This window comes from Adelges cooleyi, unplaced genomic scaffold (assembly GCF_023614345.1).
Source record: "Adelges cooleyi isolate 19-005CV unplaced genomic scaffold, UGA_ACOO_1.1 ACOO_flye_CR_arks_rails_tigmint_CR_PRNA_247, whole genome shotgun sequence".
In the NCBI taxonomy this organism is placed as follows: domain Eukaryota; kingdom Metazoa; phylum Arthropoda; class Insecta; order Hemiptera; family Adelgidae; genus Adelges; species Adelges cooleyi.
This window is the reverse complement of record NW_026095912.1, coordinates 2,520,424-2,537,798: the sequence shown is the minus strand read 5'-3', so window position 1 is coordinate 2,537,798 and position 17,375 is coordinate 2,520,424.

Sequence of the window (17,375 nt, the reverse complement as noted above, 5' to 3'; positions counted from 1 at the left end):
TCTTCATTTGTTATTTGTTCAACATCCAAAAAGCATAAAAAACTACGATTAACATTTTGTAATTAATTTATTGCGTATTTGGTATTATATAAAATAACAACTATTGTTTTAAATACTATTTTTTTAACATTTGCTTGATCAACTATTAATTGTCATGTTTATTTACGGGCACTTTTAACAATACAATTTAACATTTCTTTTTCTTTAGTTTCTGAAAACAAAACACTCCCAAAGCCGTTTTCTTATGGGCGTAACTATAATTTTCCATTTGTTGATTCCGAGATCGTAATAATCATGATCGATTACGGTTTCATAAAAAAAATTGAGACATTTTTTTGCGTTCGCATGAAAATCCTTTAAATTTGACCAATTTACTATTTTTTCTGAATTTTCCATAAAATTAAATATTTTAGTATGCATAATTACAGGTATGTCATTGTTAATAGAATTGTTTTCATTGATCAATAATTCACTTGGATATAAAAAACTTAATATTCATAACGAAAAAACTAATTTTCTTAACATGTTTACAGTAGCCTTTGGATTAATATCCATAAATATCAATGCGTTTACTATGTAGTTCATCATAGATGATATTATGGATACTTTGGTCAAATCATAAAATTAGATCACACAATAAGCGAAATCTCATTTATTATTCTCGGCATCCATATTACAGCAATTACGCTAGAAATCACTTATAATAACAGCTCAGAACTCATTCAAACTTTCAGTGAACCAATCAATTATGTTTTTTATTGGCTGATGTTATAATATACCATAACAGTTTAAATCACATTCGAATAAACGCTTTGATGCGAATCAGTAGTTAATATTTTCAAACCAGTGAGCTCCTAACCAAGCACAGCATAAACCAGCAAAGTCAAACAGTATTATATTGAGGTACTGTATTTACATATAAGCATCAAAGCGTTTATTTGAAAGTGATTTTTTTCCGAGAGGATTAGTACAGTAGAGTATAGGCATAATGGAATCAAAGCAAAAAAGGGACGAAGAGGTCAAAGGTTTACAGAAATTATTAAAAATGAAAGTGATAAAAGTAAATAAAATCACTTTCAAACAAACGCTTTGATGCTTATTTGTAAATACAGTACTTCAATATAATACTGTCTTACTTTGCTGGTTTACAATGTGCTCGGTTTGGACTGAAGCGCTTATTCAAAAGTAATTTTATTACTTTGAGATTTAAAAATTCCCGTAAACCTATGACCTCCCCGTCCCCACTATGCTCCATACCTACTGTACTGAATTTTTTTAAGTTTTTAAGCATTTTTTGAGTCTTAAACAATAGCGCATTTATTACATTAACTTAAATTGAAAATAATGTACTAAACGTTTTAAATGGTCGAAAACCAGTTTTAGAAAAACATTTTTAAAGTTATTGATATTTCAAGTTTAGGGCAGGAGGAAAAAGAAGTGTAAAATTATTTTTGATATAAGCTCACTTCCCAATCGCAATTTCCCTCCCCATCCTAACTAACCAGGTATAGGTAGAATGTTTTTGTACATTATTAGTTTTGCCACTATTATGTAGGTAATAAAATATCGGATAACTTCTCTGTAAATAGTTCGATACAAACAAGTTATTTGCTTTTCAACCGTATACTAAATACGTATGTTATAAGCTCACACGTTCGAAATACTAACCTTAAACTGTAGTTGTTATTTTATATTAAACACAAAAATGTATTACAAAAGGTTAATCGTTGTTCTTTATGCTTTTTATATTGTCACCCCTAAATTTTTTGTGGCGTATAAAGTAACTGACAAGAAATGGGCGGAGTTGATTAAAGTTTTAAATTACATTCGTACGAGAGAAGGTTGGAACAAATTAGGAAACATAGAGATTAACCATACATCAATTGGTAAGTTGGATGTTGATCAGATAACAAATGAAGAGTTCAATAAAGAAAACTACGCCGATAAAGTGCGACTGTTGAAGCTTATAATGGACAGCAGATACTTAGAAAGATTAAAGGAATTTTGGATTATTTTACATGGTTTCTGGCGAAGTTGTAATAAAAATATGACGGGTAAGAACAAAAAGATATTGGAGTATGCTTATTGTATAACGGAGCTTTATGATGCGATTAAAGCATCAATTTCTATGATGAAACACATTGTAAACGCCTTGATAATCTTAGAAAAGATTCCAAAGCCTAGAGCGTTTTATTATAGCAATAAAATTTGTCTCCTTGCAATTAAATTTAAGTTAGCCTTAGAATATTTCGTTATATTACATCCAAATGAAATATTTATTAACGAAGATGATATTATAAACGAAAACTTACTGGAATCTGTGAATTATAAAACATCTGTTATAATAAATGGAACAATGAAAAAATTATGTGCGAAAACAACAAATAAGTCTTGTGTTATGGAAACAAAAGTGACGACATTCGACGATTTATTAAATCACTACGTCGAATTTTATAATGTTGGCCACCTTGATGAGTCAGAATATCTAAAAGATTTTCATTCTTCCATTAATGAAAATTTCAAGTTATTTTTTCAAACCGTAATTAATACTGATTATTACGATCTCGGATTCAACAAATTAGAACCTGTAGTTAACAACCTACCCATTAACAAACGGATTCAAAATTATATTAATAAAGAAAGGCAGACAATTAATTAAAAGTCCAAGTGAATAAACACAACAATTTATTAACATTTAAAAACAGACATTCTACATAACTCAATAGAACAGCCGTACAATTAGCCGTGATCTTTACTGATTGAACTTTGATTTTCATTCATCAACAAACCGTTTTTAGAATATACTCTATTTTTATCAAAAAAATAAATACTTTGTATTAGTTTTATTTGAATTCAATTAATGAATAATTCTTGTGTAGTTATATAAATATAATAATTCTTTTCTTTTATTCTTTATGTATTTGTTTGTTTGTGAATTAATAAAAATAATAATTACTGACGTTTATGCTATCGTACTTGGTATCAAGGAGATTTTAGTCCTTTGTACATTTTATAGTTGACTGTTAGCTTATTATAATTAATTTTTAGTTAATGCGGCACACTGTTTCAGATAATGGTAAGCCTTGAAGTTAGTAAGGAGTTAAATGACAAAGTAAGTTAAGTAGTCACCGGATTATACTGTAAACTAGTGGGACAAATGTAAATATCCAACAATGGGACAATTTCTCCCATAGAAAAATCAACAATTATTGTGTTTTGTTAAATTGTGTAATAACTAATATAGAAGCTAAAAGATTTCGGTTGAAATTAATAGTTTAAGGATGTTTTATTTTAATAAAAGCAGTTTGATATAATATACATACACATATATTATTGGGATCATTCTGTGTAAAATCAACAATTTGTGTAATTAAAAATCTCTTAAATATATAAGTTATCGTTTAAGTTACAAAAGTTGATAGTGCTATTCTAGTAAATATCTACTAAAAATGTATAAATTAATTTTTTTTTAATACTGTAAAAACCAAAATATTATTAAGACAAATGTTTATATATAGAAAAACTACAAAAATGCAATTATTTTAAGAAAAATATAAATTGTCACAATAAACGCTTTGACGCTCATTTATGAACCTTTTATAAAACAATCACAGTAGACTGGTTTGGACTGTACTGATCTGAACATACCAACTACTGATTTCCATCGAAGTGTTTATTTGAAACTGATTTTATCACTTGCAGTTGTAATTAAAACATAAAACTGCTTGAGTAACAACTCAAGTACTCAAAACGTACTATAATAAAGTTTAGGGCAGGAGGAAAGAGAAGTGTAGAATTTTTTTTTATATGAGCGCACTTCTCAAACGCAATTTCCCTTCCCATCCTAACTTACAACCAGGTATACCAGGTAGAGTTAAAATGTATTTGTACATTCTTAGTTTTGCTACTATCAGATACGTAAAATAACGGATAACCTCATTGTAAATAGTTTGATAAAAACATGTTATTTGCTTTTCAATTGTATACTGAATGCGTATGTTATAAGTTCACACGTACACAACTGTAGATGTTATTTTATGTTATACGCAAAAATGCATAACAAAATGTTAATCATTGTTCTTTATGCTTTTTATATTTTTGCCCCAAAATCTTTTGTGGCGTATAAAATACCTGAGAAGAAATGGATGGAGCTGATTAAAGTTTTAAATTACATTCGTACGAGAGAAGGTTGGAGCAAATTAGGAAACCTAGAGATTGACCATACATCAATTGGTAAGTTGGATGTTGATTAGATAACAAATGCAGAGTTTAATAAAGAAAACTACGCCGAAAAATTCCTGCGGTTAAAGATAATACTGGACAGCAGATACTTGCAAAGATTAAAGGAATTATGGGTAATGTTATACGGTTTCTGGCACAGTTGTAACAAATATATGACAGGTAACAACCATAAGAATTTTGCTTATTGTATGACGGATCTTTATGACTCGATCAAATCTTCCATTCCTATGATGAACCACATTGTAAAAGCCTTGGTGTTATTAGAAAAGATTCCGCAGCTTAAAATGTTTTATCATAGCAATCACATTTGTCACTATGCAATTTATACACGATTAGCTGTGGAAGAATTCATTAAATTACATCCAAACGAGATAATTATTAAGGAAGGTAAAATTATTAATTAAAACTTACTCGAATCGGTGAGTTCAAAAATATCTATTTTAATAAAAGAAGTGAAAAAATTATGTGCAAAAACAACAAACAGGTCTTGTGTTATTAAAAAAAAAGTGACGACACTTCACGACTTATTAAATCACTACGTCGAATTTTATAATGTTGGCCATCTTGATGAGTCAGAATATCTAAAAGATTTTCATTCATCCATTAATGAAAATTTCAAGTTATTTTGTCAAACCGTAATCAATACTGATTATTTTGATCTCGGATTAAACAAATTAGAATCTGTAGCTATCAACCTGCCCATTAACAAACGGATTCAAAAGTATGTCAATAAAGAAAGGCTAGTGAATAAACACGACAATTAAAATTAAAAAACAGACAATCTACCAAATTAAAGAGTTACCGCTACACACTATGGTCTTTCTTAAAGTTAGTAAGAAGTAGTCAAATGGAATACTCTATAAATTAGTGGGGCAAATGTAAATACAATTTTTCCCATAGAAAAATCAACAGTTTTTGTGTTTAGTTAAATTATGTAATAACTAATATATAATCTAAGAGTTTTTGGTTGAAATTAATAGTTTATGTATGTTTTTTATTTAATAATTCGCATTTACAATTACCTCATCTTATCTTTTCCCACATGACCTAAGTCAAACAAACTTAAAAATAATAAAAATATATCTATTAAACTAAAATTGCATTGTTATTTAGTTTTGTTGTTAAACGATCCAATCTCTGTCTCAAATATTAATTATTTTAAACGTAGGTTATTTTAAATAATACATTTGAGAAAATCGTATCAGTTGTTTTACAATTTAAATATGTTAATAAATTTAAAAAATCTAGTCGCGTGTTTATACGGAATATATATTATTCATTGCATCATTTATACATCACTAAAAAACACAAATGATATATAAAGAGCAGTAAGGAAGAATAGTTTATAGGGGATTCGTTTTTATTATGTGTGTTTCGTTTGTTTTTTTAGTTACTTTCAGCCAGTTATTAACGTTATTACAGAACAGCTGGTACTTACTGCAAAGCGTCCTGCGGTACCACCGTGTTAATCTAATGATTTTAATTAAAAAATAATAAAACAAGTATTATTACAACTATCTTTGAAAAATATGTAGGTATGACCATAATAATATAAATCTACGTCCATATTTTATGAAACACAAGCTGTCCGGACCCGGCGTTGCTCGAGATTTAGTCTGCCAGGAATGAGTAAAAAAATTCCCATTCCCCAATTCCCACCCCTATCCCCATTACCATGACAACGTTTTTGTGACACTTCATTCGGTTATTATGTCCTCCTCTTACTCAAGGATCCCAGTCCCGGTCCCAGTCTCAGTCCCAGATCCCGTTCCAACAGTTGTTCCCGTTCCAACCAGAATCGTGGTACATAGAATCGGCATGTTCTTTTAGTCATAACCTACCTCGAGTACCGTGGTAACATGGTTACAAACCAAGTGTTTATTTTGGGTTACTATGGTTACAAACATTTAATTTATTTACATTTCGTATTTAAAGTACAAAGTTCGTGTTTGTGGTCATCTATAAGGGTGGAATTTTTGAAAAGTACTATACCAGTTAGGTTCGCTGGAGTGTACTCAACAACTTCCCAAAGTTTCATGGCGATCGGATGAATGATGTAGTAATGCATAAAGGACAGAAAGACAAGAATTTATTTTAATATACAGGTATAATGTAAAGTTCTACCGAGCTTCAAATGATACATTCAGGATGCTCTATGAGTATAATAAATGGTATTAATTTTTTTTTAATTTTAAAATTATTTAAAGTAAAAATCGTATTTCGTTAAAAAATAGTCTTACGAAAAAATTAATTTCAGATTTGATATCAGGAGAAAAATTCTTGTCTAACTGATATGTAACATGATTTTTTGGTTTCTGGCCACACATACATCTACAGGGTGGCCACTGAGTGGCCGGCATGTCACTAAAACCAACATTTGGCATGCAGCACATCATTTAATATAAAATAATAATAAGGACACCACTGAATTTAGAATAAAATTCTAACCCAAAATGATGTCTCACACGTCTTATGTTGGTTTTAGTCACATACCGGCCACTCAGTGGCCACTTGATGAACGCAAGTGTGGCCAAATACCAAAAAATCAAGTTACAAATCAATTCAACGAGATTTTTCCTCCCAGATTTCAAATCTGAAATTATTTTTTTCGTAAGACTATTTTTAATGAGATATGAGTTCTATTTTAAATAATTTTAAAATTAAAAAAAAATTAATACCATTTATTGTACTCATAGAGCATCCTGAATGTCTCATTTGAAGCTCGGTAGAATTTTACATTACACCCTGTATATATATTACAGCAACGCCCTACGGGCTGTTGCAACAGCAACCAGCTAGACTAATCGAGATGGATAAGCTGTCATAGATTTCCAACCACTCATACCTAACTCTTTCAACCTGCAACCATATTTGAAATAAAAGCAGGGGTAACTCATTTTGCTATTTCTGCTTCTCTTCACTTCAACATATTTACAGGCCATCAACCTACCCATCCAAACACAACTGTAGCAGAATTAGCCGACGATAAAGCAATCCTCCTTTCTGTCCATTATGACCCTAAAACTACTTCTCATTACTTGCAATCTCACCTCAATAGTCTTCAGACAAGGTACAATAATTGGAAAATCAAAATTAATGAAATTAAATCATGTCATATTACCGGAATCAAAGCGTAAAGGTGACGAAGAGGTCATAAGTCAACTGGAATTATTATTAATAAAATCACTTTCAAATAAACGCTTTAATGCTAATTTGTAAACACTTCAACTCAAATAAATTCTTTCTTACGATGCCCCGACCCCAATGTACTGGCTTTTTAGTTATTTAATTTAAATTAATTCATTCAATCCGCAAAAGTAGGAGTTCTGTTCAAATCAACTTTATATCAACTAAGACTACATAAAATCCATATTCAGTTAATTATGTAATGTTGACATATTGGGTTTTATTGATTAAAAAAATAGATTATGTAATCCATAAACTACGCAACAAACGTTTTACTCTGTTATACAAGTTATAACCAGAATAAAAACGAGTGTTTTTGCCGGCGAGATTTAAAAATAATATGTGAAATGATATACCATCCATTGTACCAACTGATTTCATTTCGGAAGAGATAAGGCGTGTGACAAGAGGCGTTCGGGTACACAATGTTGCCAACAAAACAAAATAACACTGATTTTTTCGTATCTCTGGCACTTGAATATCAAGTCATAATAGTATCATTCTGAATAGATGTCCATAAAAATTATGTAATGATTTAGCTTTACATTTATTACGTCGATAATAATAAAACTCAGAATGCTACAAAGAGTTAAAATTTCCTTAGTACCATGTGCATTAGCAGAAACATCAGTTATAGTAATTACACATTTTATTTATTCAAAAAAAACCATATACATAAAGAATAAAATAAGACACGGTTTTTATATGTCTACTTACGAATAATTCGTTATTTTATTCAATAAAACTAATACATATAAATTATTATTTTAAAAATTAAAGTATATACTTGACACCATTTCTTGATAAATTAAATGGAAAATTCAATCAGTTAAGATCACTGCTAACTGTATGGCTGGTCTATTTAGTTTAGTGAATCACTATTTTAAAATATCAATTATCATGTTTATTCAATGGCACTTTTAATTACTAAGTTTCTGTCTTACTTTAGTAACAAACCGCTGAATTGTTTTGTTAATGGGCAGCTCGTTGACTATAGGTTCCAATGTGTTCATTCCAAGATCATAATAATCATTTTTGATTACAATATTATAAAAAAACTTGAGATAGTTATTTATGAGTGAATTAAAATCTTTTAGATATTTTGGCTTATTAAAGTGGGCAATATTGTTAAATTTGATGTAGATATTGAGTAAATTTTCGAAAGTCGCCACTTTATCTTCGATAATACAAAGCTTATTTGTTGTTTTCGCAAATAATTTTTTCACTGCTTTTCTTATTAAATTGGATATTTTATAACTCACAGATTCCAGTAAGTCATCATTAATGATAATATCATCATTAATAAATACTTCGTTTGGATGTAATGTAACAAACTTTTCTAGAGCAAATTGTACATAAATTGCAATAAGACAGATTGTATTTGTATAAAAAATTACATTAGGCTTTGGAATCTTTTCTAAGATTATCAAGGCGTTTACAATGTGTTTCATCATAGGAATTGATGCTTTAATCGCATCATAAAGCTTCGTTATGCAATAAGCAAAATCCAACTTCTTTTGGTTCTTATCCGTCATATTTTTGTTACAACTCTGCCAGTAACCTTTTAAAATAATCCAAAATTCCTTTAATCTTTCTAAGTATCTGCTGTCCAGTATAAGCTTAAACATTCGCAATTTATCGGCGTAGTTTTCTTTATTGAACTCTTCATTTGTTATTTGATTAACATCCAACTTACCAAGTTTTTTATGGTTAATCTTTAGGTTTTCTAATTTACTCCAACCTTCTCTTGTACGAATGTAGTTTAAAACTTCAATCAACTCCGACATTTTATAATCACTTAATGTATAAGTCACAAACATTTTTGGGGCAATAATGTAAAGAGCATAACAAACTACGATAAACAGTTTGTAGTCCATTTTTGTGTTTAATGTAAAATAACATCTACAATTTAAACTTAGCATTTAGTTGTTTACATATAACATACGTGTTTATTATGCGATTAAAAAGTAAACAACATGTTTTTATCGAAATATTCACCGAGAAGTCATCTGGTGCATATTTTATTACGTTGATGATAATTGAAAAACTAAAAATGTAGAAATACATTTTAACTATATCTTTGAAGAATTAAGAAAATTTATATATCGTCACTGGATAATGTGTAACTATAATATTAAGTAGTCTATAGGTAAACCCCAATAACATTGGGATTACTTGTTAGGTCATTAGCAGTAATCCTTCCAAAACACACTTCTTTAAACATTTTTTTCACAACTTCTATTGTACATTTTTTCAAATATTAATTTAAATAATACATTTATATAAATGGATAATAAGAATTTAAAGTTCAATCCGGTAAGTTGATGTTTAATATTACAGCTGGCCTATTAAATTTGGTGAATGTTTACAATTTTTTGATATTTATCATTCGGTTTCCTAATTTTCTCCAACCTTCAACTTTGTATGCCTCAAAAGATTTTGGTGCAAAAATTAAAAGCGTATAATGGAAGACAATTTATGTGTTGTAGTATAATTTAACAAACAAAATATAATAACTGTTACAGTTAAAATTTAGGATTTCAATCCTACTTGTATACATAAAACATACGTATTCAGTATACGATTTAAAAGTAAATATTATATTTTTATCGAAATACTTACAGAGAAGTGAACACTAAAGTAAACAATTGGGTATTTTATTGCACATATAATAATATTCAGACTAAGGACTGTTATTTAGTCAATATTTTAGTATCGTATCTGTTGAACAATTTTTTTTTATACTTTTAGTAGATAAATAAAAAAATATACACATATATCCATTACTTATGAAATAAAACTTTATCAACTGTTGATTTTTTTTACAAGCTGCAACCAGAATAAAAACAAGCGTTTCTCAGACAGATTTAAAAATAATATATGATAAAATATACCATCCATTGTACCAACTGATTTAATATCTGAGCAGATAAGAGCGTGCGGCAACACAGCGTTCGGGTACAAGATGATACCAACAGAACAAAATAAAACTAATTTTTTCGTTTCTCTGGTACTTGATTATCAAGAATGATACTATAAAGTTATAGTATCATTCTGAATAGATGTCCATAGAAATGTTGAAATAATTAAGCTATACATTTTTTACATCAATAATTATAAAACTCAGAATGTTACAAAGGGCTAAAATATCATTAGTAACAAGTGCATTAGCATAAACGTCACACGCTGTAATTTCACATTTTAATAATTCAAAAACAAATATATACATAATTAAATAAAATAAGACATATTACATTTATATGTATAATTAAGAATAATTTATTATTTCTATTCAAATAAAACTAAAATATATAAATTATTATTTTAAAAATTAAAGTATATACTTGAAACCATTTCCTGATAAATGAAATGGAGCAAGTTGAATCAGTTAAGATCCCTGCTAAAATGTCAACTACCATGTTTATTCACTGGCACTTTTAATTACTAAGTTTCTGTCTTACTTTAGTATAAACAGATGAATTCGTTTGTTAATGGGCAGCTTGTTAACTATAGGTTCCAATGTGTTTATTCCAAGATCATAATAATCTTTTATGATTACAATATTACAAAAAAACTTCAGATAGTTATTGATGAGTGAATGAAAATCTTTCAGATATTTTGACTCATCAAAGTGGGCAATATTATTAAATTTTATGTAAATATTAAATAAACCGTCAAAAGTCGCCACTCTTTCTTCGATAATACAAAACCTATTTGTTGTTTTCGAACATAGTTTTTTTGCGGTTTCTTCTATTAAAATATGCATTTTATAACTCACCACCTCGAGTATGTTTTCGTTAATAATATCACCTTCCTTAATAAACACTTCGTTTGGATGTAATTTAACGAAATTTTCTACGGCTAATTGTATATGAATTGCAAAGAGACAATTAGTATTATTATAATAAAATACATTAGGCTTTGGAATCATTTCTAAGATTATCATGGCGTTTACAATGTGCTTCATCATAAGAGTTGAAATTTTGATCGAGTCATAAAGCTCCGTCATACAATAGGCCAAATCCAAATTCGTTTTGTTCTTACCCGTCATTTTTGTATTACAGCTATGCCAAAAACCTTGTAAAATAATCCAAAATTCTTTTAATCTTTCTAAGTATCTGCTGTCCAGTAGAAGCTTTAACAGTCGCAATTTATCGGCGTAGTTTTCTTTATTGAACTCTTCATTTGTTATTTGATGAACATCCAACTTACCAAGTTTTAGATGGCTAATCTTTAGGTTTTCTAATTCCCTCCAACCTTCTCTCGTACGAATGTAGTTCAAAACCTCAATCAACTCCGTCCTTTTATAGTCAGACATTACGTAGGCCACAAACGATTGTGGTGTAAAAATGTAAAAAGCATAAAAAACTATAATTAACAGTTTGTAATCCATTTTTACGTATAATATAAAATAAAAACTGTAGTTTAAATTTAGGATATTGTACATATTTTTGTAATTTTTAACATATGTATTTTATATGCTATTGCAAAGTAAACAACATGTTTTGAGTACAAGTATGAACTATACTAATTTGTAAATAAAAGAACATAAAATCCAATGAGGATGAATCGTATTTATAATTATTGATTCAAAATAACTTGATTTCTAAAACACTATTAAATATTTCGTTTTTATAATTCAATACAGACGATCAAAGTTGATTTGAAGATATACACCAAGAAAATGGAAGCTCGTAAAAATATATTTTCTCGATGAGTTATAAGCTACTAAATAAAAGCTAGAAATGTCTATTTTCTATCAACTTAAAAATAATCTATTAATTGTATGAAAAAAAAATCTACAGCATCAATTACATTATTTTTATTTAAATAGAATATATTTAAATACAATTTCTTGATAAATGGAATTAAAAGCTTAACAAGAAGCTTTTTCCTAATGGGGTTTCTTCTAATGGGCTTCTTGTGAACTATAGGTTCCAATTTGTCTTTTCCAAGATCGTAAAAATCACTATGGATAAAGGTTTCATTAAAAAATTTGAGCAAGCCATTGAGTAGTAAATGAAAATCTTTAAGATATAGTGACTCATCAAGATGGACAATGTTATTAAATTGGATGTAGATATTTAATAAATCGTCAAAAGTTGCCGGTATATTTTCTAAAACATAATGCTTATTTATTCTTTTACCGAAAATTTTTTTCACTGCTTGTTTTATTAAATTAGATATTTTATACTTAATTGATATAAGTAATTTTTTGTTAATATTATCACCTTCCGTAATAAATACTTCGTTTGGATGTAATATAACAAAATCTTCTACATCTGATTTGGTTTGATTTGCAAATAGACGAATTGTATAGTTATAATAAAACAATTTAGACGTTGGAATATTTTCTAATAACACCAAGCCGTTTACAATTGTCTTCATCATAGGAATTGATGCTTTAATCGCATTATAAAGCTCCGTCATACAATAAGAAAAACCCAACATCTTTTTGTTCTTACCCTTCATATTTTTGTTACAACTTTGCCAGAAGCCCTGTAAAATAATCCAAAATTCCTGTAATCTTTGTAAGTATCTGTTGTCTAGTATTAACTGTAACAGTCGTACTTTTTCAGCGTAGTTTTCTTTATTAAACTCTTCCTTTGTTATTTTATCAACATCCAACTTGCCAATTTTTAGATGTTTAATCTTTAGGTTTCCCAATTCGCTCCAACCTTCTCTTGTACGAATGTAGTTTAAAACTTCTATTCAACTCCGTCATTTTACTGTCAGTTATAAAATACGCCACAAAAGAATTTGGGGCATAAATGTAAAAAACATAAAGAACAACGATTAACATATTGTAATTCATTTTTGCGTATAATATAAAACAACTACAGCTTAAGCTTAAGCGTGTGTACTTAAAACATACGTGTTTAGTGTGCGATAGCAAAGTAAACATCTATTCACAAAGAAATCGTCCGATGTATATTTTATTACGTATATACTAATATCAAAACAAGTATACCGTGCGTTAAAACTTTTTAAATGTGATAACGATATCACATATTGTAAAACATATTTTTATGGAAATACTATAAAATATTCCGTTAGAAAAATTCTGTACAGAAGATCAAAATGTAGTAACACCGTAAAAATAGAAGCTCATAAAATACAGGTTTCTCGATGAGTCTTATCCAATGAGTAAATATAATCTATCTATTTGCGAAATACTAAAACATGTGTACTCATAACATATGTATTCCATATGCGGTATCTTATTTTCAACGGATTGTTCTAAAATAATAAAACTATTAAGTCAACAAAGTTATAGTTTATTTTAATATAAATAATTATAATTGTTAGGCTGCCATCACTAATTGTATTTTTTTTAGTTTAAAAAACAAAAAAATTGCATTAAAAAAAAATGAAATGCTATTTTTATACATCTATCTAAGAATAATTATTATAATAATAACATAATTATAATCCATTAATTGTATAAAAAAAAACTAAAATAGCATATACATAATTTTTATAAAATTCAAATTTATTCCTAAAACGATTTCTTGATAAGTTGAACTCAAAGTTCAGTCAGCTAAGATCGCAGTTTTGTTTTTTGTCTGTTTTAAAATGACAATTAACAAGTTTATTGTCTATGCTGTTAAACTTTTTTTTCTTTTTTCATTTCTATCTGTTTACCATTATTAATCAATAATTATAATTAAGTAACTCACGGAGTGGTTTTCTAATAGGCAAGTTGTAAACTACAGGTTCCAATTGGTTTATTCCAAGATCGTAGTAATCATTAATGATTACGGTTGCATAAAAAAACTTGAGATAGTCATTGATGAGTGAATGAAAATGTTTTATAACTTGTGACTCATCAAGATGGCCAGCGTTATTAAATTTGATGTAGATATTTAATAAATCGTCAAAAGTCGCCGGTGGATCTTTTAAAACACAATTCCAATTTATTGTTCTCCCACATAATTTTTTCGTTGCTTCGGTTATTAAATTAGATATTTTATAACTCATTGATTCGAGTAACTTTTCGTTAATAATATCACCTTCCTTAATGAATACTTCATTTGGATGTAATTTAACGAAATCTTCTACATCTAATTTTATTTGAATTGCAAATAGACAAATATTGTAGCTATAAAAAAACGTTTTGGTCTTAGGAATCTTTTCTATTAACATTAAGGCGTTTACAATGGTGTTCATCATAGGAATGGAAGTTTTAATCGAATCATAAAGCTTCGTGACACAATAAGCAAAATCCAACTTCTTTTTGTTCTCACCCGTCATATATTTGTTACAACTTAGCCGGAAACCATGTAAAATAATCCAAAATTCCCGTAATCTTTCTAAATATCTGTTGTCCAGTATAAGCTTTAACAGTCGCAATTTATCGGTGTAGTTTTCTTTATTAAACTCTTCATTTGTTATTTGATTAACATCCAACTTACCAAGTGTTTTATGGCTAATCTTTAGGCTTCCTAATTCACTCCAACCTTCTGTTGTACGAATGTAATTTAAAACTTTAATCAACTCCGTCCTTTTATTTGCATTTAAAATATACGCCACAAAAGAATTTGGGGCATAAATGTAAAAAACATACAGAACAACGATTAACATATTGTAATTCATTTTTGCGTATAATATAAAACTTATAAAACTTATAACATACGTGTTTAGTGTGCGATTAACAGGGCCGGACTTAGAGGGGGGTGTGGGGGAGTTTGACACCCCCCCACTCGGAAAACTCAAGTCGGCACATTCCGAACAAAAAGTCGGTAAATATTATATCCCCCATAAAATTATACAAATAACATATTTATTATTTTTATTTTATAAAAGTAGGTAGGTAAATAATTTTTATTGGAATCTAGCGACGAATAGTGAATAGTCGGCATACGGACGACCATACGAAAATATAATTTTAGTTTTTAGTAAAAAAAAAACAATGCATTTTCGGTTATTCCCGATTTTAGCAGAAGTATTATTATTTGTTTATAATAACTGTGGTGTATATTATTATATCAAACGATGTTCGGTCATGGGACCTATTGGTCTATTGTAAACAAAAATTCTATCCCTCTATAAGTATATATTTTTATTTTAGTTTTAAAATTCTAAAAAATTCCCTACTATAAAAAAAAACCTACTCTTCTGTTTTAGACATATCACATAACCCATAGTATTAAGTCTGCAGGCAAAGAGTTAGCGGGTTTATTTTTGCTTGTCCCGTGTGCGCGTGTAAAATAATAAGTATTGGTTATAAATGTGTGTAATCTAATATATATGGTTAGAGAATGAATATGATACACCAAGGAGCTGCTAACAATCCTTTTGAGCCTGCCTGAGTAAATTTTGAACAAAAGGTATGAGATGGATACGTATTTAGAATAAATCATTAAGCCAGATTTTTAAGGCCTATGAAAGTTCCTTGGTACTACTTCACTATGTCTTGTTTCTTCTTTATACTATCGTTGCGGTGGGATATTACCTACAATAATATCCTACTATACTATATATATAGCGAGCAGGGAGCAGACATGAGCATTATTTTTAAATAGTGTACCTAACTAAAATAAAAATAAAAATATATTTAGATAATAACTCATAAAAAAATACACTTTTGTTTTTATTTCAAAGATTTTAATAATAATTTTGAATACAATTTCATTATTTTTTATAAAATTATTTAAAATAAGGCTATTTGGATTATATCTCGGTTAAATTGCAGTTTCAACTGCAATACGTTATAATTATGTTAAATAAATTCAAACATTTTTAAAATAATGCTTTTAAAGTAGGGCTCAAATTGTTTTAGTATTGGTGACTGAGAATTGAAAATGTAGTAATAAATAAATTTGTTAGCTGCCTAAAATATTTCTATGCTCCAAAAACATTTTAAAAATCAAAAAAATCAGGTCACAAAATGTCATAAAATATTTACGAAAGTACCCAAATATTTTAGTCGGCAATTAAAGTTTTAAAGTCGGCATCATCATTTTGACACCCCCCCTTGCATATTTCTTAGCACCGGCCCTGGTGCGATAGCAAAGTAAACATCTATTCACAAAGAAATCGTCCGATGTATATTTTATTACGTATATACTAATATCAAAACTAGTATACCGTGCGTTAAAACTTTTTAAATGTGTTAACTATATCACATATTGTAAAACTATGCGTTTTATTTCCAGTTGTATCCACATAATGAAATTATATATCTTACTTTTAAATATAACAGCTAAATTTATTGAAATTTTTATACGACTCATAAATGTATTGATGGAATTTGGTTTGTATATAAATTTGTATTTACTTTGTTTAAAAGCACAACTAAAGCCGATTAGTGGAAGGCGCTATCAGTTTTTAATTTTGGTCGATTACAATGGCTAAAAATGTAGTCACCGAATCAAAGATACACACGAACAGCATTATTATACGATAAAATATTTTATTACGTAGATGGTAATTTAAAACTAACAATATAGAAATATATTTTAACTATACCGGGTGGTTTCTTAACTATGTGCTATTCAATAATTTAGAAGAGTTTAGCTACGACGCAGAGCTGAAAACTATTAATAAGTTTACAGATAAACAAATTAATTTAAAAAAATTAAAACATTATTTTTATACATTTACTGAATAAAGCATTAATTGTGTATTAAAAAAGATATCACGTACATTTTATTTTTTTTTTTTTAATGAATATATTCTTAAAACTATTTTCTGATAATTGGAACTAATGGCTGGTCTATTTAGTTTGGCACTTTTAATTATTATGTTAAAATTTTTTTTTATTCTTTCGTTACTATCAACTTGACATTATTGACATATTCACGAAGCGGTTTTCTAATGGTTTTGTTGTGAACTAAAGGTTCCAATCGGTTTATTCCAAGATCGTAGTAATCGTTATTTATCACGATGTTATAAAAAAACTTGAGATAGTCATTGAGGAGTGAATGAAAATCTTTTAGATATTG